Source organism: Lissotriton helveticus, chromosome 6, assembly GCF_964261635.1.
Source record: "Lissotriton helveticus chromosome 6, aLisHel1.1, whole genome shotgun sequence".
Lineage (NCBI taxonomy): Eukaryota > Metazoa > Chordata > Amphibia > Caudata > Salamandridae > Lissotriton > Lissotriton helveticus.
The window spans coordinates 643,365,635-643,390,983 of record NC_136067.1 but is presented as its reverse complement, the minus strand read 5'-3'; the positions used below and the strand labels follow the sequence as shown (position 1 = coordinate 643,390,983).

Below are 25,349 nucleotides of genomic sequence, written 5' to 3'. Positions count from 1 at the left end.
AGTGGTTTTTTTCTTCAATCAGCGATCTCACATTGGTAAGTTAAAAATCAAAATAGGTGTGATGACACACGGCTGCGTTATTTCTTCGGCACACATGCGTTGTCAGCATTATTAAAGTCAATAGGACCTTAAGCTAAGACCTGTTGACTTTGACAATCCTTGGTTTAAATACAGAGCAAACACAAGAAGAGAATGGCAGAGCGCTGAAACTTTTCAGACTGTCACCCCCAGTCACAGATCTGGGTTGAATTCATCATCATTCTTTACCTCACTTCTCCACCCCAGCTCAGACCCAGCCATATGCAAATCAGTCTTGACCGTGTGCCTCATGGGAGCAGTCCAGACCGAACTGTCAAACCAGGTTTTCCCTGGACCGGAAACAAGCATTCTGGGACAGGCTAGCTGGGGTGATGATGGATTAAACACAGATCTGTAACTGGGGTGAATGTTTAAAACGTTTCAGCACCTTGTCAATCATTTTATTTTAGAATGTTTGCATGGTTTCCTAGTCCTCATATGAGGCACAGTTGATTGGCGACCCAGTAGCCAGCTGACCATCTCTTGCTGTAGGGATGTGAGGAATGCGCTCCCATGCTATTCCCACTGTGGCCTAGGAGAACCTCACCACACAGGAGTGTTGGGGCGATGCAGAGATCACAGCGGAGGCTCAGACTCGGGCAAGGCATCCAGACCGCTATTATTCTTGGAATTAGCGGGAGGAAGCAAGCCAGCAATGATCACCAAGGACATCACCATGGAGACGATCCATTGCCATATCACACTGATGAGCGGGACCTTGAGGACAATGAATACAAAAATAATGGACCGACGTACATCAAATCCGTCTGAAATTGGTCTCTTCCGAGATAAAGCGGAGGGTATTGACAGGAGCGTGCAGCCAGGCTGAAACATTCTGAATCCTGGAAATCCGACATCTGTTAGACATATCTAGCCATAGATTCCTTACCTTCGAGTTCTCCCTAGGCGTCAGATTGGACCTGAAATAGTTTTCCTGAAAAACATTATCTGAAAGAGACATGTTAGTGATAGATTCCTTACCTTGGAACATCCCCAGGCGTCAGACTGGCTCCGGAAAGTTTTTACGTTAGTAGTACCCCTGCGCGTCGGTAGGTGGCGTCGTGCGGCTCCGCGTCCGTTGCTGGCATCGTAAGTGCCGAGATCACACACTGAGACTACTTAGGGGCCACCCATGCGTGCTTTCAGTTCTTTCTTTTTCCTTGCCAGTAAGCGTAGATCCGATTAGAGCAAGTACCCTAGTCCCTTTTGACTATCTTTATGAGACTGTCTCCTGTAAGTCTACTCTGGTGCACGTAGGGATGCCCACGACGTCTGTCTCTACTGCCTTGAGTGTGACCACGACTTTCGATCCTGTATGGACTGTCTGGCCATGGCCTTGAAGGAGCGACGCCGGAAGCTGCTTGAGGTCTGGCACTCTTCCCAGCGTCGTTCACGGTCCAGGGGCTGATCCAGAGAACTCTTGCGGGGCCACCATCATCGCTCCTCGAGCTCCAAGTCTTCACCCTTGGATTCCGGTAAGAGGCGACACAAAAAGAAGGCGAAGAAGCATTGTCGCTCTGCGACGTCCCCCCCGCCTGTCCCCGGATGCAGATGAGGGGGACAGGGGTACTGCCCCTGCGGCTCCTTTGGAGCCCGGGTGTCCGGCGGCCTACCCACCTTATCTGGGTCCGTCGGCGACACTGCACAGGTGCAAGAATTTCTTGCTACCATGGACCGCATGTTTAGGCGGCTCTGGCCCCGACGCCACAGAATCTTGCACCGCTGGCTCCAGCCACGGCGCCACAATGTCCCACGCAGCGGGCTCTGGCCACAGCGCCACCCTCGTCTCCACCTACGGCGCCGTAGTGGATACCATTTGTTCCGCCCCTGCCCCGGTTCCAGGACAATTTTGACCCTACCTGGGATCCGCATTGGGGCACGGCGCTGGTTTGGCCCCGTCCGGCACAGTTTGTTCCTTCCCCGGTCCCTGCCCTGCCGCTGCGGTCTGTACCACATACTGTGGAGGACGAGGACGACTGGGAGGGGTCTGAGGACCCTCTTGCTCGTCAGTGTGACTCTGAGCAGGACTGGGTGGACGACTGAGAGGAGGCCGGCAGCCTTGATGTCTCCTCTGACCCGGGGTTTGCTTCTCACCCACCTACCATGGAGGAGGGCGCTTCTTACACGGTGGTGCTCCGTCAAGCAGCTGAGGTCCTCAACCTTGATCTCCTTACGGTGGCCCTGAAAACTAATCTCCTCACTGAGGTGCTCCAGACAGCGTCCACTTTGTCGGAGCCCCTCTGCCATTTAATGACTCTCTCAATGACGTCTTACTGGGCACTTTTGTCGAGGCCAGCCACAGGGGCCCCTGTGGATAAAAATGTCACCAGGCGTCATTCCCCGGGTGGCCCAGCCTTTCTGACCACTCATCCTAAGCCTGAGAGCCTGGTCATCTAAGCTTCAACATCCCAGAGTGCCTTTCCCACAGCTCCACCGGATAAAGACTCTAAGAAGCTGGAGCAGTTCGGCAAGCGATTGTTCTCTTCGGCCAGCTTAGGGCTGCAGTCGGTGAACACTGCATGCCTATTGGGCCACTATTCCCACGCGGTGTGGAATACAGTTGCACAGTTGTTGCCTCAGTGTCCTGAAGAGGTCCAAGCTGTGCTGTCCCAAGCTGTTGCAGAGAGTAAGGATGCGGCTAAGTTCGCCATTCGGTGTGGTTTGGACACCGCGGACTCACTAGGTAGGGCAATTTCTACGACTGTGGCGCTTCATCGCCACGCCTGGTTGAAATATACCAGGTTCTCACCAGATGTCCAAAGCTCACTCAAGGACATTCCCTTTGATGGCACTCGCCTGTTTGGTGATAAAGCCAACAGTGTGCTGGAAGGTTTTAAGTACTCTCGGGCTAAGGCCAAGTCCTTGTTTCTCCACCATGCGCCCGGCCACGTCTACCTTTCATTTCTTTCGCGGCCACAGAGCGCCCCTGCCCGCTCATTTAGTCTGAAGCCTGCGCAGAACCAAACTCCGCGCTGCCGTGTGTGTGGAGGCCGCCGTAGCGGAACAGGGGGCCAGCGTGCGGGTCAGTCCACCTCCACTCCCGCAGCATCCGCCTCAAAGCATTCCGAGTTTTGGGGTGCACCCCACGCCAGTGGGTGGCAGGATTCGACATCACCTTCACGACTGGCGTTGTCACTTCCGACAAGTGAGTGCTGTAACTCGTCCAGAGGGGTTACTCCCTCCCCTTGGAGTCTACCCCCTCAGCCATGGCACCTCGGTTCCACCGCATGTCGGGGGATCACTTTGCGCTTCTTCAACAGGAAGTTATGGCCCTCTTGGCTGAGGGGGCCATCAAGCGCGTTCCTGGGCCAGAAGTAGGACGTGGTTGTTATTCCCACTACTTTCTGGTCCCCAAGAAGGACAAATGGGGCTTGCGCCCCATCTTGGACCTCAGGAATGTCAATCGCTTCCTCCGGAAGGAGAAGGTCAATATGTTGACTCTGGCTCAGGTCTTTGCTACCCTCGACCCTGGAGAGTGGATAGTAGCGTTGGACTTGCAGGACACATATTTTCACATCTCCATCCTGCCGGCCCACCGCCGTTACCTGCAGTTCACGGTAGGCCAGGAGTATTTTCAGTTTGCCGTGCTCCCTTTCGGCCTTACCAGCGCCCCTCGGGTGTTCACGAAAGTGATGGCTGTGGTCGCAGCTCACCTGCGCAGGTTAGGGGTGTCATTCTTCCCCTACCTTGATGACTGGTTGTTGAAGGCGGGTTCGCCCCAGGAAGTTGTCCCCCACCTTCAGAATATGGCCGACCTCCTGCATTTGCTGGGGTTCTCCATGAACGTGCTGAAGTTGCACCTGAGTCCCTCTCAGAAGCTCTCCTTCGGGTTTATCCTCCCGAGCAGCTAGTCCGGGATATTCAGGCTATGATTCCGAGCTTTCAGCCTCTATCCTGGGTTTCAGTCAGGATGACCCTCCGGGTCCTGGGCCTGATGGCCTCCTGCATCCTGCTAGCGCAACATGCCATATGGCATATGCTTGCTCTGCAGTGGGACCTGAAGTTCCAGTGGGAGCAGCATCAGGGCAACCTGTCCGATCACGTCCAGATCTCGGAGGGCACTGCACGAGAATTGCAGTGGTGGCTCACGAATCGCGATTGGGTCAATTACCGATCCCTCTCCCTTCCCCAACTGGAGATCAGAGGCCTCTGGTCTCTGGCAGAATCCCGGCTCCATATCAACCTTTTGGAGCTTCGGGTGATCCGACTTGCACTGAAGGCATTCCTTCCCGCTGTCCGGGGAAGTGTGATGCAGGTGTTCACGGACAACACCACCACCAAGTGGTATTGCAACAAACAGGGCGGGGTGGGGTTTTGGACCCTATGTCAAGGGGTTCTGCGCCTCTGGACATTGCTGGAACATCAAGGCATCACCTTGGTGTTTCAACACCTGGCAGGTTCTCTGAACGCCAGGGCGGGCGAACTCAGCCACCGGTGCTTGATGGATCACGAATGGTGTCTGAACTCTGACGTGGCGCAAGGTCTCTTTCAGCAGTGGGGAGACACTTGGTTAGTTCTATTCACCACCGAAGAGAACACACAATGTCATCAGTTCTACGCGTTGGAATTTCCAAGGCAGCGCTCGCTCCGAGACGCTTTTCATTGCGAGTGGAGTTGCGGTCTGTTGTACGCCTTTCCGCCTATACCACTTCTGCCCAGAATGCTGAAGAAGGTTTGACGTGACCGGGCCCATGTCATCCTTGTGGCTCCGGATTGGGCACGAAGATACTGGTTCACGAGCTACTCAGCATGGCGATCGATCCCCCGATCCAACTGCCTCTTCGGGAGGATCTTCTATCGCAGCAGCAAGGGACGGTCCTCCACCCGAACCTGCCCAGCCTCCACCTCCATGCATGGAGATTGAGCGGCGACAGTTGACAGCTTTCGATCTTCCTCCCGAAGTCCGTGATGTCATTCTGGCAGCCAGGCGTCTTTCCACTAAAACTGTATACGCCTGCAGGTGGAACAAGTTTGTGGCATGGTGTACAGCGAAGGCTGTGGATCCCCCTTCTGCGCCTCTTTCCGAGGTTCTTCTGGTCCTTCATTCTTTGGCCCAGCAGGGTTCTGCTCTGGAATCTATCAAAGGTTATCTTTCGGCCATCTCCGCCTTTCCACGGCTTCCCATCAGCCTTCTCTTTTTAAGTACCCAGTTGTTCACCGTTTCCTGAAAGGCATTACGCACATGTTTCCTACCTTGTGTTCATAATGCCTCAGTGAGACTTAAACCTTGTCTTAAGGTATCTGATGTGCGCTCCCTTTGAGCCCCTTCATAACTGTCCTTTGCGTCTTCTCACTCTCAAGACGGCTTTCCTGGTAGCTATCACCTCTGCCAGAAGAGTGAGTGAGCTCCAGGCTCTTTCTTCCAAACCTCCTTTCCTTTCTGTTCATCCGGACAAGGTGGTTTTAAGGACCCATCCTTCTTTCTTGCCAAAGGTTGTCACGCCTTCCACATCGGGCAGACCATCACTTTGCCCACCTTCTTTCTGCCATCCTTCAAAAGAGGAAGAGAGGCTCCACCCCATGGACCCAAATCTTGTGCTCTCGTTCTATCTGAAGCGCACGCAACTGTTCCGGGTGGATGACCAGCTCTTTGTTGGCTATGTGGGTGCCAAAAAAGGTCAGGCCGTGCACAAACTGACCATCTCTCAATGGGTCGTTCTGTGCATCAAAGCATGTTACTTATTGGGTAAGAAGGAGCCTACTGTGGGGCTACGTGCCCGTTCTACCTGGGCGACGGGAGCCACTACTGCCTTGGGATGCGGCGTTCCCGTGCAGGATATTTGTCAGGCAGCTACGTGGGCTTCGCTGCACACGTTTATCAAGCATTACTGCCTTGACAGTCAAGTCCAGAGAGACGGCTATTTTGGCCGTGATTTTCTGGTGTAATCTTGTTCGCAGACCCACCACCGGGGTTGGTTTTGCTGGGGTATCTATTTTAAGGTAAGGGATCTATCACTAACATGTCTCTTTCAGATGCACAAGCTACTACTTGTGTAATGAATTATCTGTAAGAGACATTAGTTAGTTATAGATTCCTTACCGCCTCACCCGTCCTCCCTGTTCTGCGAACTGGTTTCTAGGTTTAATGTCATCCTTTTCAGGGCCCTAGTTACATGGTACCAGTGGTCAGTTTCTCGCATGGCTTTGCATTCCTGGGGCAGAAAGTAGTGTACAGAACTGACCTATGCGCGCATGGGTGGCGCCTAAGTACCTTCTGTGATGTCATCTCAGCGCTTACGACGCCAGAGACTTAAGCAGAGAGCCGCACGACGCCACCTACCGACGCGCAGGGGTGCTGCTGACGAAAAAACTTTCCGGATCCAGTCTGACGCCTGGAGATATTCTATGGTAAGGAATCTATCACTAACTAATGTCAAGTAATAACTTGTGCTACACGTTGTTTGAGGGCACTGTGTGGCTCCGTAGCAACATCGTCCACAGGATGTGACATTGACTAAGTCCATATAAGCCCTTCCCCCAATGTGCAGACGTCTGTTTCTTCTTTTCCACAATCATCCTGAGAAGCGGTACCTCTGGGCGTTGTTTAGCCTTCTACGACTTTTTTCCATCTGAAACAGTGTGTCTTTTTTCTACACATTCTGGCTTTAAACCTGTAAAGCATAAGACTCTCAAGATATCGGGCATGGACCCTCATTGTGTCTGCATGTGATGCTTGGGCAAGCACTACGATTTCAAGGAGTTATACACCTGTCACTTAATGAAGCCCAAGCTGTTGCAGGAGCGACGGACAAAGCTGACGGCGCAGTTGTTGAAATCCGCTGAATCTCGCCTATCTCAGTCTTCCTGATCAGCGTTCTTTTTACAGAGCTGTTCCTGTAGACGTCGCTCGCCGTCTACATCCCACAGTTAGTCGCAAACGGTCAAAGTCGCAGTATCTCCCGGCTACATCGTCTCATGGCATGGCTTCCCATTGCTCCTCACGCCCTGAAGCTGAGGACCCCATACAAGAGTCTCTCCTGTGCCTCTCTACTTTTCTTTCCTGGAACCCAAGTGAGAGACTATTATTGTGCTATCCACGCCAGTTTCTGCGTCTTCACCTTCCCCGCAGCGCCTTCAGATCCTAAGAAGGTAACAGATGCTTTAACTGTGCCCACGCCGGTGGGTTCCCCCTCGGTTGCAGTTAGGTCCTCATGCACATTGCCGCCGATGCACAGCCCTTCAGGGATCACCTGCAGTGCAGAGCGATTCCGACTTTGCTTTGGGGCTTGCTTCTGCAGCTCCGAAATACTCTGTGCCAGTGCACGACCCTTCGGGGCTCGCTCCTGAGATTTTGGCCTTCCCTTGCCTCATTCTGTCCATGGTGCCATCAGAGGCCTGATCACGGCCTTCTCCCACCGTCGGTACGACTCCTGATCAGCATTGATCAACGTCTGATGCAGTGCTAATGCATGAAGGGTTGGTGGAAGAAGTTTTGAAAGAAAATGAGGCATGGTTTGGGCTTGTGCCGCCAGTGTCTGCGGATCCTCCTATGGTGGATAGTTGGATTGCTGACTTGAGGTGAAGCAAGTGGACTACAGTCTTCTCCTGCTTCTAGCCTTCTTTGTCCTCCTGTCCTGCCCATGGAGGACAGCTCTAATCTGGCGGACATGTTGGGAAGGGTGGCTGTAGTTTTAGATTTGTCTCTTCCTTCTGTGGCAAAGTCTATGGACCTCCTCATTGGAGTTCATCACCTGGGGTTAATCAGATGTTGAGCCTGTATTGGCCTTACTCCCACATCTTGAGTCTTCAGGAATATGCTGGCAGTGGTTTCAACCCATCTCAGATGGGTTGGAATCCCGGTGTATCCTTACCTGGGTGTCTGAATCGTCAAAGCCAACTCTCCAGACATGGTGCTCGCCACATGCAGGCGCCAACGAAGTTGTTGTTTGACCTGAGCTTTTCGATCAACAAGCTCACATCTTTACTGGTGTCCTCTCAGCACATCCTGTTCATGGGGACAGCACTGAACACCCTTCTCCTCAGAGGGTTCAATAGATTCAGTCTACGGTTCAGATGTTTCAGAATGGAGCAAACATTCCAGTCTTGAGCTACACTTTTTGACAGTTTTTTTTTCTATGTTTTTTCGACTATTTTTGATGTGTAGGTTTTCCCTCAATGTCAAAAAAGGCTACTGGATTCAAACGGTGCAGCACCTGCCACCACGCCATGTTGGTGACAGAGCCATACTTAATTTGTCTCTGGTGCCTGGAGTGTAACCATGACTCCTTGTCGTGCTCCAATTGCAAGACCATGGCTTCAAAGGCTTTAAGGGAACAGTCCCTAAAGCTGTTGGCGGGCCTATGTTTGACTCCATGTCGCTCGCCCTGGAGGTCTTGTTCTGATCGCGGTTGAGGGGACGATTCAGGCGCCGCTTCGGGAGTCCTAGATCCTTGTCCCCATGCTCAAAGTCATCTAGTCGATCTTGTAAAAGGTAAAAGAAGCACAAGAAGTCGAAGCGTAATTCCTTTTATTTCCGTCCATTGGCCGGGTTGACTTCGTGACTTCCTGCGTTTCCAGAAGTGACCCCTGCCCAGCTTAAAGATTTGCATGACACCATGTGCCTCATATTTGGGTGACCTGACCCTCTGGACACGCCTCATGCTCGTAAAGGGCTCCATCCGCTTCCACGCCGGCGCCTCTGAACACAATGGATTCGGTGGCAGATCCAGACCGGCGCTGACTATACCCCTGCGACTTTCCCCAGCCCCAGTGCTGAGACTCCAAGCGCCGCTCAGAGGTGCCATTCTCAACCATATACTCTATGACCCAGAGCAGGATCGGCATCTTTTGACGCACCCTTGAATCCTAGGTAGATTCCTCAGCCTTACTTTGAGGGGCTAGGAATGGAGGAGGAGTGGGATGGGTCACTGGACCTTTACAAAACTAGTCTGAGCATGAAATAGGCTGGTATGATGAACTGAGTGAGGCCAGTGGCCTAGACACCTCCCTGGATTCTGGCCTGCTTCCCCCTAACTCCCCCCCCCTCCCCTTTACCGTGGCTACAGAAAAGGGAGCTTTATATGCTATGGTGGTGAGAAGGCAAGCCAAGGTTATGGGACTTCAGCTCCCTTTGATGGGCGTCAAAACTAACATCTTGACAGAGGTCCTGCAGCTGGGTGTCTCCTCCTCAGAACCCCTCCTGCCTTTCTGGAGACCTTACCTGATGTTCTTCCGAGCACCAGCACAGTGAATCCTGTGGATAAGGACATTGACCTCCGACATCGCCCTGCGTTGTGCAACTTGAAATTCCTCACCAACGACCCTACCCCCGAGAACTTGGTGGTCCAAGCCTCTACCTCACAAAGCGTGTTTCCTTTCGCACCCCTGGACTGGGAATATAAAAGGCTGGATAGTTGGGGCAAGAACATTTTCTCTCCTGCCAGCCTTGCGTTAATGTCAGTGAACACTGCATGCCTATTGGGCCGTTATGCCCACTCCTAGTAGGAAACGGTTGCACAGGTGCTGCCACCGATTCCAGTGCAAATTCAGCAGCCTTTGGGCGGCTGTTGTTACTTTCGACCCTGAAGATCAGGTGGCCAGAGATCCAATCAGTACGCTCCTCCTCCTGCAGCCTCTAAAACTTCCTAGTCCGGTCCTTCAGGATCAGAAGTGGTTTTGGTGGCGGGATCAATCATCACCTCCACAACTGGCAAAACATCACATTAAACAAGTGGTTTCTTCAGATACCTCGGAAGGGATGCTCTTTACCTTTTGTGACTACCCTTCCCTGAATGCCTCTGACTTGTGACTGGCTTAAAGAGGTCCACCCAACCTTTCTTCAGGATGTAGTCAGGCTTCTCTTGTCCAAGGGAGCCATAGTGGTGGCACCGGTGCCAGTTTAGGCGGTGGTTTCTATTCCCTCTACTTTCTGGTACCGACAAGGAAGAAGGGCCTTCATCCTATCTCACTGTGGCTCAGGTCTGGTCTCCCCTGGACTCTGGGGACTGAATGGTAGATTTGGACTTGCAGATTGCTTTTTTTCACATTCCTGACCTGCCTGCACATCAGCTTTACCTGCGGTTCAATGTAGGCCATAAGCACTTTCAGTTGACGTGCTCCCCTTTGGCCTTACCAGTGCCCCTCTGGTGTTCACCAATGTGATGGCGGTGGTGGCAGCCCATCTGAGCAGATATGGGGTCCCAGTCTTTCCCAATATCGACTACTGGCTGTTGAAGGTAAGCTCGCTCCAGGCTGTCTCCTCCAGACTACAGCGAACCTCCTGCTTTCCCTGAGGTTTACTATCAATGTGCCGAAGTCACCTGACTCTCTCTCAGATGCTCCCTTTCATCTGAGCTGTTCTGGACACACTGTGTTTTCGGGCCTATCCTCCTGGGCTGCGAGTCCAGGATATTCATGTTATAATACCAATGTTTCAGCCTCTATCCTGGATTTCGGTGAGACTCACACTGAGGGTGCTGGGCGTTATGGCCTTCTGCATCCTGCTAGTGACACATGGCAGATTGTGTATGCAGGCTCTGCAGTGGGACCTGAAGTTCAATTGGCGAAGCATCGGGGGAATCTCTCCGACATGGTTCAGATCTCGGAGGGGACTGCACAGGACCTGCAGTGGTGGCTGACCAATGCGATTAGGTCAGCGGCAGACCTCGCTCCTTTCCCCACCCAGATGACACAGTATTGACAGATGTGTAATTCCTGGGATGGGCGGCCATTTGGGGGGGGGGGGGGGGTGGAGATCAGAGAACTCTGGTCTTTGGCGGAATCCGTACTTCACATTCACTTGCTGGAGCACCAAGCGATTCGCTTGGCGTTGAAAGCTTTTCTCCCTTCCGTCAAGGCGCAGTTGGTTCAGGTGTGCATGGACTCAACCACCGCCATGTGGTGCAGCAACAAACTGGGCGGGTGGGGTCCTGGACCTTTTGTCAAGAGGTCCTGCGTCTCTGGACATGGCTGGAACAGCAGGGCATCTCCCTGGTGCTTAAACACCTGGCAGGTTCTCTGAACACGAGGAAAACAAACTCCGCCATGGATACCTAGTGGATCACGAATGACGTCTCCATCTGGAGGTGGCACAAGGTCTGTTTCAGAAGTGGGGTGAGCCTTGGCTAGATCTGTTTGCCTCTGCTGAACAATGAACAATGTCAGCAGTTTAGGGCACTGGAGTTTCCAAGGCAGCTCTCGCTCAGCAACCCTTTTCGTCTCGAGTGGAGTGCAGGCTTCTTGTGCACAGCATCAGGGGAACCTGTATGACTACGTCCAGATCTCGGAGGGCACTGCACGACAGTTGCAGTGGTGGCTCACGAACCAGCATTGGGTCAGCGGCAGATTCCTCTCCCTTCCCCATCCGGAGCACATATTGGTGATGGATGCTTCCCTCCTGGGATGGGGCGCCCACATGGGAGAGGCGGAGATCTGAGGCCTCTAGTCTCCGGCGGAGTCCAGGCTCCATATCAACCTTCTAGAGCTTCAGGCGATCCGACTTGCACTGAAGGCATTCCTTCCCTCTGTCAAGGGGAGTGTAGTGCATGTGTTCACAGACAACACCACCGCCATGTGGTATTGCAGCAAGCAAGGCGGGGTGGGATCATGGACCCTATTTCAGGAGTCTCTGGACATAGCTGGAACGTCAAGGCACTTCCTTGATGGTTCAGCACTTGGCAGGTTCTTTGAACGCCAGGGCGGACAAACCCAGCTGCAGGTGCATGATGCATCACGAATGGCGTCTCTTTCAAGATTTGGGAGAGCCACGGAAGCAACGGCGCAATTTCATCAGTTCTGCGTGTCGGAATTTCCTAGGAGGCTCTCGCTCTGGGACGCTTTTTGCGAGTTGACTTGTGTTTATTGTACGCCTTTCGGCCTATTCCACTTCTACCCAGAGTGCTGAAGATCAGGTGCAACCGGTCCCAAGTAGTTCTTGTGGCCCCGTCTTGGGCTCGAAGAGTTTGGTATCTCGAGCTACTCAGTATGAGCGTGGGTCCCCCTATCCGTCTGCCTCTTCATGAGGATCTTCTGTCGCAGCAGCAGAGGACGATTCTCCACCCGATCCTGTCCAGCTTCCACATATATGCGTTGAGATTGAGCAACGACAGCTGATTCCATTTGACTTGCCTCCTGAAGTCTGTGATGTCATTCTGGCAGCCAGGCGTCCCTCCACTAAATCGGTATACGCCTGATGGAACAAATTTGTGGCATGGTGCACAGCAAAGGCTGTAGATCCCCTTTCTGTCCCTCTTTCAGAAGTCCTTTTGTTCCTTCTTTCTCTGGCCCAGCAGGGCTCTGTTCTGGGCACTATTAAGGGCTACCTTTATGCGATTTCAGCCTTTCTCAGGCTCCCTTATCAGCCCTCTCTTTACAAGTCCCCTGTTGGTAATAGTCCTCAAAGGCATTACTCACCTTTTCCCTCCTATTCCGTTTGAAATGCCACAGTGGGACTTGAATCTGGTTCTTACTTATATGATGTGCGCTCCTTTTGAGCCACTTCACAACTGTCCTCTCCGTTTATTAACTTTAAAGACTGCTTTCCTGGTTGCCATCACCTCCGCTAGGTGCTTAAGTGAGCTCCAGGCTCTTTCCTGTAAGCTTCCCCCTGTTCATCCGGACATGGTTGTGCTGCGCATTCGTCCTTCCTTCTTACCAAAGGTTGTTACTTCCTTCTATATGAGGCAAACTATCACCTTGCCCACTCTCTTTCCGCCTCCTTCCAAAGAGGAAGAGAGGCTCCACCGTCTGGACCCATAACGTGCGCTTTCTTTTTACCTCAATCGCACAAAACAGTTCCGGGTGGATAACCAGCTCTTTGTTGGCTACGTAGGTGCCAAAAAAGGCCGGGCTGTACACAAGAGTACTATCGCCCGCTAGGTTGTCTTGTGTATCAAAGCCTGTTATTCTCTGGCTCAAAAGGAACCTCCGGTGGGGTTGCTGCCCATTCTACCCGGGCGATGTCAGATAGTACTGCATTGGGACGTGGTGTTCCCTTGCAAGACATCTGTCAGGCAGCCACATGGGCCTTGCTGCACAATTTTACTAAGCATTATTGCCTTAGGGGGCGTGGCCAAGCAGCATGGCCGACAGGACGTGAGCTCCACCAGCTCCGTCCCGAAGACCGACAAAATCCTGAAAATTAATCCTGCCCGGGCTGTCTAACCAACGAAGTAGCGTGTCGGAGGGTGATCTATCCCGACTGCGACCCCAGAGCTGTAGAGGAGATCCCGAATCCCCCCATGAGCGGTGCCAAGGATACTGCCGGGGGTGGCGGCGGCGCGCTGATTCACGCGACGCCGCGGTGTAGGCCTACGTTGTGGAGCCGAGCTAAGAGCGGACCACCCAGGGCTGGCGAGCTTAGCGGACCCCTGGTGGGTACCGGCGCTTTCTCCGTGACTCCCGGGGAGAGGGTGGAGAAGCGGAGGACGGCGGCCCGGAGGCCTTGATGCTTGGGGGTGCTGATGGTGAAGAGACGGAGGCGCCGTCCATCTTGAATTTCGCTCCCGCAGTGGAGCTCTGATTCATGCACTGATCCTGCCGGGGACTGCCCACCTGACCTCCGGAGAGCCTGCAACCACCAGCGGAGGATGTGAGTGCTGGTGCCCTAACCCCTGCTTGAGGCGTGTGGTGAGTGCGGAGCTGCTGGGTGCTTGACCGGACCTGGCCCCTCCGCTGCCACCTGCGAGAGCTGGGTGCTTGCTTCCCTCCTCCCCCCTGAGCTACGGACTGCATTCCGGTTCGGCCTTTCATCGCCCTGCTGCCCTGGAGGGGGGGGGGGGGAGCGGCGCCGCTGGAACTGCATTTGCGCTGCGCCCCTCCCCCACTCGCCCGCCATCTTAACAACTGTATTGGGCGGCCTTCTAGTGGAGCTGCGACCGCTGGTGGCGCAGTGCATCTCTGTCACTACCTGTCCTGATCTTTGGGACCTGGGGACTGCCCCGCTGCTGACTGGAGGTGGGGAGAGACGCGGGGCGAGGGGGTGATTGTGCCTGCGGTCCCGTTTGTCCTGGTCCCTACTGCCTCGGAGGGGTGCTGGATCCTGGTCTTCACTGCGCTCTCAGTGTTGGAGGGAGACGGGTACACACTGCTCCTGTTCTGCACTAATTACTGGATCGGCTCGACTGCCTTGGGCCCTACCTGCGCTGCATTACCTGTGGGCCCGGGTGTGGCTTCGCTGCATCTGCTGTCCCTGGCCCGGGCCGGGTCGTCGGGCCCTCTCTAACCGGCGAGGCTTGGGGTGCACACCTGGCAACATACTGAATTACACCAGTTGACATGGCGGCCCGCAAAGATCGTAGCGCGAAAGCCTCCCAGCCTAATACCATCGTGCAATACACTACCCCTCGACTACAGCCGCAGAGGATCACGAGGCAGACGAAACCTGACGACAGTGGTGAGGGTCCCGCGGAACCGTCCAGAGCTGAAATCCTCAAGGCTATTCAGGGTTCCCACTCTGCCCTGGAACATCAGATAGAGACAGTCTCTGTAGATGTTAACCTTCTGCGGACAGACCTTCGCAAGGTGGCAGACAAGGTCTCGGACGCAGAGGGCAATATCACACAACTGCAGGGAGAGGTTGCCTCTCTACAGAAATCTCTCGCCCAGCTTACCTCTACGACCCGTGCATTGGAAAGGCGCGCCGAGGACGCAGAAGGGAGAGCGCGCCGGAGCAACATTAGGGTCCTGGGAGTGCCGGAATGATTGGAGGCAGGGAACCCTGAACGCTACCTAGAAACTTGGATCCGCACGCATCTATGTCCGACCGGATTGTCCAGCGTCTTCATAGTGGAACGGGCACATAGAGCCCTGGTGCCCCCTCCGCGGCCGGGGGAGGCTCCCAGAGCCCTCATCGCAAAGATTCTGAACTACAAGGACCGCGACTGTATCCTTAGAGCAGCAAGGGAAACAGGGCCCCTCATGATTGAGAACAGTCGTGTGTCAATTTACCCGGACTACACTCAGCAAGAACAGGAACAAAGGAAATCCTAATTGGGAGTTAAACAAAAACTCCGTGAAATGAAGCTTCAATATATGCTCTATATCCTGCCAAACTTAAGGTACTTTCCCAAGGCCGTGCACATTTCTTTGAGTCGCCAGCGGAGGTATGGGAGTGGCTTGAGATCAGGGGGGATGATCTCCCCCCGGGTGAGCGAGGGGGCTCACGTGAAACTTGGGGGATCAGGCCGCAGAGGAGGCGCCGTGGTAGAAGAGGACGCCGGTCTAGGGCCCGTGGATCTCCTGAGGCTCGGCCTACGGTGGGAGCAGATGGACCTATACATATGGAAGCCTCGCCGTCGAGAGCAGGCTCGAGCTCAGCCGAGGCTCCTGCTCCTGGTGAGATTTTGGTACCGGACACTTTGCAGGAGACACCGCTGAATAAAGAATCTACGGCTCCGGTGGTCCCGGAGACAGCCCTACCTACATCGAGGTTGGAATAATTTCTTGCCTTCACTTGAAAGTGCCTTTCTGTGAAGCTGTCCTCCACTTGTGTGACCCTACACTGACTAACACTTGGATGAGCTATCACATCCCGCCCTTGTCGTTGGGTCCTTTTCAAATACTGGATAATACCGAGGGGCTGATGCCCTTGTGGCCTGAGATGCGGGGGGAGGAGGGTGGAACTGCTTATAATCTTGAGTAATAGCGTGTCCGAACTGCTAGCAGAGTTGAGAAGACATGTCCGGGGATTCTTCTTAGGATCATTCGGTCTTTCGGGGAGCTGGAAGGGAGGGTGGGTGGGGTTGCTTTGTTGTGTGTGAGTGTGTGTTGAGTGTGTGGTATGGGGTGGCTGTGCACGTCCTGGCACTGGCACTGGCGGGGGAAGGGCGGGGTGGCGTTTCTGTTTGTTTCTATCCTATTGCTCGTGGGTGGGGGGGGGGGTGTTCTTGCAAAAGTTTCGTGTTTTGGGGTTGTTGGGGGGGGGTGGGGGGGGGTGGGGTTCATGGCGGAGGTACTACTGGCATCATGTGCACACTGTTTCCGATTTGCGGGAAGTTCATCCCGAAAGCTGCATCCCCAGATTCACATATAGTGGGGACCACGTGGAGGCGGTTCAGGTTACGTCTACACTGTAGCCCAAATGGGCGTAATCATTGGCCATGGGTTTTAAGTTTTTAACATGGAATGTGCGTGGCTTGGGCACTTGCACCAAGAGACACAGGGTCCTCACCTTCCTTAAACGGCATGGGGTCTCAGTTACTTGTTTACAGGAGACCCATCTGGATGACGACGGCGCGCAGAGGCTGTCCAGGAAATGGAGAGGCCAGATTTTTCATTCCTCCTACTCTACATATGCTAGGGGGGTCCTCATTTGGGTGGCCCCGGGGATTCCTTGTGCTGTTCAATATGTGGATGCAGACGTAGAAGGCAGGTACATATTATTGAGGCTCAGATTAGACGACAAAGCTCCTCAACACGTATGCCCAGAACACTGATGACCCGGCCTTCTTTTCTCAGATACAAGATCTTGTGGCTCCGAGTCTAGACGCACCCCTCCTCTGGTTTGGAGATTTCAATTGCATACTGCATCATGAGTTGGACCGTCACCCGCCCAGAGCGGGCACTAAGCCCCGTATGACGGCGCGCTTACAAGAGGTGATGCATAATCTCGGGGCAATGGATGTGTGGCGTACCTTCCACCCCGCCCAGAAGCTTTACACATGTTACACTCTGACGCACGGCACACATAGTAGACTAGACCGTGTTCTTGCGGCTAACCTTACCTCTTCCCTTACATTGACGGTTACCCATCAGGCCCGATACCTGTCGGACCATGCCCCGGTCGCATGCGTGGCGAAGTGGCCTGATCGCGCTGCACGCCCACGCACGTGGAGACTGCCGGCTGACCTGCTTCAAGATCAGGTGGCCAGAGCACATGTGGCGACGTCGCTGTCACACTACTTGGAACTCAACTGGGGGGGAGCCGAACTGCCCTACTCCACCAAGTGGGAGGCACTGAAGACTGTAGTGCGAGGCGCGTGTATGAGCCTATCGTATGGGGTCAGGAAACAATTGTTGTCTGACTTACAAGATGCGGAGGCTGCGCTTCAACGCGCCCAATCTCGTTCAGATCCGTGCGCCTTAGATCAACAGGCGGAGAAGGATGCCTTGGTATCGATACACGACATACTCACACGGCTTGACAAATTTACGCTGGGCCAGTACAGACAACGTCTTCATCGTGAAGAAGATAAGTCTGGCCGCTTGTTAGCCTGGATACTTCGTCGAGAGTTCGCACCTGAACGGATAGTAGCCCTACGGGACCCCAGTGGCATTATGGTCCACTCTGAATCAGATATCCTCGAGGTCCTTCGAGGCCATCTACAAACCGTATATGAGGCTGACCCATTAATATCGGAGGATGTCTATCGCTCGTATCTTGAAGACCTCCACCTTCAGACCCTACCGGAAGCCGCGGTGAAGGAACTTGATGCACAGCTGACACTAGGTGAGGTGACTGCGGCGATAGCCGCCCTCCCTCGTGCTAAGACCCCTGGCGGGGATGGATATCCGGCTGAGTTCTATCAGACCTTCGGACATGTCCTGGCCCCTCCCCTCCTACAAGTCTATAATGAGGCTTTGCGTGTTGGCTCCCTTCCTCCCACCATGAATCAGGGAGAGGTGTGTATGATCTTGAAGCCGGGCGGTGACAAAACTGATCCCGCAGCATATCGCCCCATCACGTTGATAAATACAGATGCAAAAATCCTTACTAAATTACTAGCCACTCGCCTCGCCCCACTCATGACTCGGCTCGTCCACTCCGACCAGTGCGGATTTATCCCGGGTCGTAACACGGCGATGAATTTGCGTCGCCTGAATCACATATTACATGAGGTGCGGGGACGAGAGGGTCCACACGTGTTGGTCTCAGTTGATTTGGCCAAAGCCTTTGATACGGTGCGCTGGGGATACCTAATGCAGGTGCTCCGAAAAATGGGGTTTGGTCCTGGGTTTCGCGATTGGATCCGGGTGCTCTACAAGGCGCCCCGGGCCAGGGTGCGCCTGGGAGCGGCCCGTTCCGACGAGTGGTCATTGGGGAGGGGCACCCGGCAGGGCTGTCCTCTCTCCCCCCTCCTATTTGCTCTTGCAATTGAGCCCCTGGCCATCTCAGCCCGTACTGAACTTCGGAACTGGGGTATAGTGGTGGGTGACACTACCAATGTAGTCTCCCTCTATGCCGACGATGCGCTTTTCTATCTAACTTCCCCAGTGGAAGCCCTCCCCGCTCTGTTGCGGCTCTTGGACCGATTTGGGGCAGCCTCTGGGCTGCGAATAAATCTCGACAAGTCACTGGTGTTTCCGCTGACGGACACTGTCCCGGACCCAGATGCGGATCCCCACCATTTGAGCCTCCGCTACGAGCGGCTGGTGTTCCGATACTTGGGCATTCAGGTGGCTGCCGCTGAAGAGACTCTCCTGACTCACTATGTAGACAGAATACTCGCGGCCCTCTCTAAATCTATTGCCTTTTGGAACACACTCCCGATCTCTCTCATGGGGCGATTAGCGGTTGCCAAAATGGTGATGCTCCCTAGGATCCTCTATGTGCTGCAGAACACCCTATGCCCGTTACCCTCCCGGGTGTTCCGCACATTGGACTCGCTCCTCACCTCCCTACTCTGGGCGGGTGGGCGCAGCAGAGTCGCTTTACACACAGTGACGAGATGTTGGGACGAGGGCGGCCTCGAGGCCCTGAGGTTTGACTTATACTACTATGCAGCGCAGCTTCTCCCGGCAGCCAGGTGGTTCGCCGGGGACGACAACTGGGAGCTGGCGCTGCTGGCTGGTACGGCTAATGATAAGGACCTACAGAGGGTCTTTTTGCAAGGTCGTGGCGCGGACGACACTCTACCGTATGTGGTGCGACATACTGCCAGCATTTGGCAGCGGTTCATCGAGAAGGTGCTGCGGCGAGCGCCGTTCCATAGGGAGCTCCCACTTTGGATATTGGCCCCGATACTCGGACTGGAGGAGAATATGGCCTTTCGGGAGTGGCGCTCGGGCGGCTGCGAGACCCTTGCGGACCTCTACCCGGGTGACTCCTTCATGTCCTTTGAGGGTGCCATGGAGTCCTTTGGACTAGGTGAGGGGCAATACCTACACTACGGAAGTCTTCAAGATGTGGCCAGGACAACATGGCCCCAGTTCCCAGAGGCGCCCCCGCTCACCTACACCCTCGACATCATTATGTCCTGTGGGAGAGGTAAGCGACTGATCTCCCTCCTTTATTCTGCCATGCGCAAGGACTCTATTCCCCCCGATAGCACCGACCTGGGTGGCTTGGGAGACGGATCTAGGGGTGGAGCTGGAACCTGCCCAGCGGAGGCGGATTGGACTGTTGACTCGCAAGGTCTCCTGCAATGCACGTTTTAAACTTATACACTTTAACTTTGTTCACCGCACATACATGACACCTGTCTCCCTTCATCGTATATCGACTGATAGACCTCATAATTGCCCTAGATGTGGGGTGGGGAGGGCGGGTCTCCTACATTTAGCGTGGGAATGTCCTTTAGTTCAGGAATTCTGGAGGAGGGTGGTGGTGTACATTACCCGAGCCATGCACCTTAAGCTCCTTCTGGACCCACTTCACTGTCTGCTGGCGTTGGTGCCCAAGCCTAAACAGAAGGGACTATCTTATAAATTCCTGCAACTCTTACTGGTTCTGGCGATGAGGCGAGTGGCCATCACTTGGATGGGTCAGAGGGCACCTGAGATTCCTCATTGGCTGAGGGACGCAAAGGAATGGGCCTTAGCTGAGGAGACACACATGCAACGCACTCGCAAAGATGGGAAGCTTCAGGATGATTTGCTCGCCTGGAGGACGCTGTGCATGGAGGGGCTAGCGGAGGATGATTCGGATGCCACCAGCGCTGAATTGTTTTCTTCTGCGTCCTCGGAGTCTGACTGTGGGGAGGAGGGGGCTGAAGAGGAGTGTTTGGAGACAGTGTAGCGGTCCCCTGCGGCCACGCCAATAATTTTTAATAGGTATGCCTGTATCTAGCTGTGATTCCCATAGGTCCTGACTGAGCTGTACTGACTGCGACCTAACTGGCCCTCACACGAATCTCCTGCTTTATTCGGATCAGCACTAGAAATGCCATTAATGGGGTACTTAGTTATTGTTAAACTGTTACATAGTATAAGGGTGCGAAATAAGAAAACTAAGCGAAGGCACCGATAAGTTTTTGACATATTTGGAGCACAATTGCAAATTTTCCCTGCTGTTCTACATGTCTTATTCCTGCGCCGCCCAGCCTCCGGGATGTGGGACGTCTATGGCTGTGTATTGACATTGGGACTGCTTGTTCCTGTCGTTTACATATCAACAGTATTGCTGACTGTATGCCTTGTGCCTTTTTAATATCTTCGCTGTAGTAAAAACATGTTTTTTAAAAAAAAAAGCATTATTGCCATGACAGTCAAGTCCAGAGAGACTGCTTCTTTGGCTGCTCTGTTCTCCGTGACTTTCTAGTGTGATCTTCGTTCGCAGACCCACCACTGGGGTTGGTATTGCTGGGGTATCTGTTCTAAGGTAAGGAATCTACCACTAACGTGTTTCTTTCAGATGAACAAGTTACTTACCTTTGGTAACGATATATCTGTAAGAAACATTAGTTAATGATAGATTCCTTACCGCCCCACCCATCCTTCCCGTTCTGAGAACTGATTTCTAGGGTTAAGGTTATCCATTTTTGGGCCCTAGTTTCAATACACTGGTAAGTATCTTGCATGGCTCTGCTTTCCTGGCGCAGAGAATCGTTTACAGAACTGTCAGCGCGCGTGTTCACGTCCAAGTAGCTCCAGCGATGTCATCTTGGCGACTACGATGCCAGCGACGTACGCCAAGCCGCATGACGTCACCTACCGAAGCGCAGGGGTACTCGTGCCGAAAATTTTCCAGATCCAGTGTGGCTCCTGGTGGTAATTCTAAGATAAGGAATCTATCACTTACTAATGTTTCTTACAGATATATCGTTACCGAAGGTAAGTAACTTGTTGATTGTATTCACTCAATCAAGCCTGACGCACACACTCTGAGACTAAATCTAGACCAATTGGGTAAGTATAAAAAAAGGTATACTTGTATTTTATATCTAGAACCAAGCAGGACTTGGTACAGGTAGGTAAAATATACCTGGGTTGCAGGATTTCCCTATGAAATACAGTTATGATTGAATTTTGCAATAGTTACAGGTTGAGTATTGGGAGTATTATGCCTAGTTACCACACCTAAGGTTCTTATAATACACATTAAGTACGATTTTGTGTACTTCGTAGTTTCGTTTTTTTTTCTCCATACAAACAATAGTTCAACACTTTGTACATTTTAGTCCCACAAACACATACCTTGGGTTCCTATGGGAGAAAAAGTGGTAGCGGTTTCTCAAGTAAGTAAATGACTTACAAGTGAGGGCTTTGGGGTTTAGGGCCGAGGTTCCCCGCGTTCTAGATGGGCACTTGAGTTGCACCTCCAGTTACGCTGGGGCACTTGGTGCAGAGTGTAGGGGCTGAATGTTATGCCGTAGGGCTAAGGGGGCTTTCAGTAAGAGACTGATGACGGACAGGCCACTCGGGTGTGTGAGCAAAGCTCCTGGGGCTAAGGTCAGCATTGCAGGGGCCAGTGACCAGCACAGGAGCTGCACCACCAGCGGTACTGGGGCGGCCAGAAGCAGGGTGCCATAAGACGTCGGGACCCTGTGCTTTGCAATGCGGACCCTGCTGCGGGCTCAGGCTTCCTGAAGGCGACCACCTGCTAGAGACTTAGGTTGGGATATTGGGGGATGGGGGGGGGGCGTGGGGGTCACTGGACACCCTCGGTTGGGCCACCCAAGGCTGTGGGGCCTCGGGTGTAGGGGTGTCTACTGGCATCAGGTTTCCCTACCAGCTGTGGTTGGTGGGTGGGACCCTTAGGTTGAGGCTGTAACCGTTGTCTTAAAGCTTGAGGGAGGTCGGTGATCACCAGATCCCAGGTCATCATTGCTGGGGAGAGCTCCTTGCGGGATTATGCCACTCCAACTCGTGCCGTGGGTGTCTGGTTGAGAGTAATGCAGAATCGCAGAGTTGCCAGAATACGGAATCTGGTCTTGGAGACTTTAAGCAAATCTGTTGCTCACGGAAGACAGTCTCTAAGGTGAGTGCAGGGCAGGTCCTCCAGACTGTGGGGCGCTGCTGGACTCGCCGTTTATTTTTGCTGTAGGCAGGTCGGAGTTGGGACAGATCGGTAGAGCTGGGGCCAAATCAGTAGGTGTCCTCCTCTTCCTGTGTCAGCATGGCTCTTAGGTCCTCCTTTCTTCCTCGAATCTGAGGAATGAAGGTTCAGGGTGGCCCCTAAATACTAGATTTAGAGGGTTTAAAAGGGATGTGCAGGTCGGGACCAATGTGACCCTTCCTAAGGGTGGGTACACCCCCTATTATGCCATGTAGGAGTGGGAATTAGTCTTTTCCTGATTGGTTGGCTCCCCTCATCTTCAAGATGGAGGGGACTGAGATATGTGCTTCACCTCGCCTCCCCCACCTGAGGGGTGGGTTTGGCCAAGGTGGGCACAAGTCTCCCTCTAGCTTGATTTTTCTGCTGATTCTCCCACCCAAAGTGGGGGACAGAACCAATGGGAGCCAGTTGCTGGGAGCAGCAAAAGGCAGGGACAACTCACAAAGGCAGGAAGCCTTTGAAACTTCCCCTTCGGGGACCCAGCCCATCCTGGGGGAGGAGGCATGACACTCATGCCCAGGATGGGCTGTGTTTCTGGACCCAGAGAGAAGAGGCTCTCTACCCAGGGGCCCAGAAACCTGTCTGGTGGTGTCAAATGGCGGGCAGCCATTCAGGAACCACACCAGGACTGTCGTTGTTCAGGGGGCATCTCTAAGATGCCCTCTGAGTATATTCTCCATTAAATCCCACACTGTCATCAGTGTGGGTTTAAAGTATGCTATCAAACCACCTAGGTTTCAGGAGAGCCATTATGGAACGGTGGAGTTTGTCGCGTCCAACTCCCAGACCATATACCTTTTATGAGCTCACTGCACCCATAATGTCTAAGAATGGACTTAAGCACTGTGGGGGTACAGTGCTCCTGCAACTGTACCCTCATGTGTGGTCCAGACCACCCTGCTATAGGGGTGACTTGCCTAGGCCGCAGGCAGTGGGTTTCAGGCCTGGCACACAGGGGTGTGTGCCTTGTCAACGCTTCACTCTTCTCTGCATCAAAACACGCAGCCTGCAACGGCAGGGGGTGGGTGTTGCGGTGCAGGGTCTCTAGGGGTTGCACAAAAGGTGCTGCAGCCCTTAGAGGCCTTACCTGGTCACAGTGCCCTTGGTACTCATGGTACCTTTTACAAGGGGTTACTTGTGGCCGGAGATGTGACAATCGTAGGTACAAAGATAAAGTTTTGGGAAAGAACCCAGGCCCTTAAAGCCTGATTGACAGGGACCCAGGACGCATTAAATCGGGTTGCTTCAGATGTCAGGCAAAAAGTGGGGAGTAACCATGCAAAAAGGGGCACTTTCCTACAACTTACCCACAATTCCACTTGACTGCAAATTCAAATGTATGAAAACTTGGAGCAAGCTCATATTTTCTTCTGCTACCTTTGTCTTCAGTCAGTAAATGCTTGCTGTCTCCTTGGTTACTGCACCCATGCACTATCGGACATGGTTGGTCAGATCAGGACGGCAGGCATGCAGCAGAATTTGTCATCCAGTCTGCCCTGGACACAACGGACTGCATGAATCAGGCAATTGACACAAGTGAGGTGTTTTGGTGCCATGCTTAGATGAGGTCTAAAGTCTTCTTGGGGAATGTCCAAGCATTTTTTATGGATATTCCATGTGATGGCTGACACCTCTGGTGAGAAGGTAGATTCAGCTCTCAAACAATTTAGGGAGAGTACAACCACAGATTGCTCCTTTGGTCCCTCCACCCCCCTCCCGACTCTTTCTATGACAATTTCATTCGTTTCGGGGTTATTCCAAGGACTTACCAACCACTTCATATCCTGCAGCCGACACAGAAATCTTTTCAGCCCTTTTGAGCTGGAGGCCATGGGTCCCAGAGGCAATGATCAGGAAAACGCACAGCTCAGTCCCCTGCCCCATTTGCAGCCAAAATTTAAAAACTGCTTTAATGTATCCTTTCCGGCACACAGCCAAATAGTAGGAGGCAGAATCAGTCATTTTCTCCAGGGTTGACCAGATATTCCATCCGTCAGATGGATCCTCTAAATTGTTCAATGACGCTATGCCCTCCATTCATCACCTTGTCATGTAAGTAAACTGCAGTGACTTTTGGTCATCCGCTTTACACAAAAAAAATTCCATGCATTCCTGAAGAAAATAGCAACCCCTTTGAATATTGGACAGGTTATTGCCCTTCCATCCTTCTTAGTCCCACTCGCCCCTTCACAGTGGATGAGAGACTCAAATCATTTAGATCCCAAGAGGACCCTCAGTTTCTACATTGATTGTATCAGAGCCCATCGGTGGACAGTTAACTTATGGGGTGGCCCTTTGTTAAGCAAAGAAAGGCAATATTGTGCAGAAAAAAAACATCTCTAGGTATGTAGTCCTCTACAATAAAATCTGCTACACATCTATTAAGCGCTCATTCCACTGAAACCAAGGCTGCTACTACTGCACTGCTTTGCAGATTGCCTGTCCTGTATATGTGTAAGGCTGCTGCATAAGAATTAGTGCACACTTTCACGTAGCACTATTGCCTTGACAATTCGGTCCCTCCGCATGGGCATTTCACCTGATTGGTTCTGCATGACTTTTTGATCTGAGCCATTCTACTACCCACTCCGTGAGGAGCTACTGCTTTATCTATTCACAATGTGAGAAATCTGCAGTGAGAAATGTCCATCAGGTGAATAAGTTAATCTCCTTCAGTAACACTCTTCCTGGTGGATATGCTATCTAACCGCAGGTTCCTCTCCTCTCTCCCTCCCCCCTTTGTTTGAGGTATGTGTGCTGTAGGTACACATGCTTTCTATACTCCTGCCATCTAGTGTTGGGTCTGGATGTTTGCATCTTTTCCAGTCACGAGGTAAGGTGACTCCTCCTTTCGGTGATGGCGCCCATAGGCATCGACTCCATTGTTAGATTGTTTTCTTTCCGCCATCGGGTTCAGACGTGGTTTGCGGATCTCGGGTTCCCTTCGGTGTGCAATCCACTGTACCCTCAACGGTATTGTTCTCTTACGCGTTTCACTTTCTCAGTGTATCATATAGGTTGGAAAACTCCATCTTCGGTTGAGCAAACATCACGCGCGGCCTTCGGGCCTAGCCACGTCAGTTCACTAATACTCCGTTCTGTACTGGACAGTCTTCTG

At 53.0% G+C, this 25,349-nt stretch overlaps 1 protein-coding gene across 2 annotated transcripts in view; it reads left to right on the top strand.

Annotated features, from left to right (window-relative positions):
- The window catches only part of PHIP (PHIP subunit of CUL4-Ring ligase complex), a 2,061,705-nt gene that overhangs the window by 1,303,953 nt on the left and 732,403 nt on the right, over positions 1-25,349 (top strand). The window lies entirely within an intron of this gene.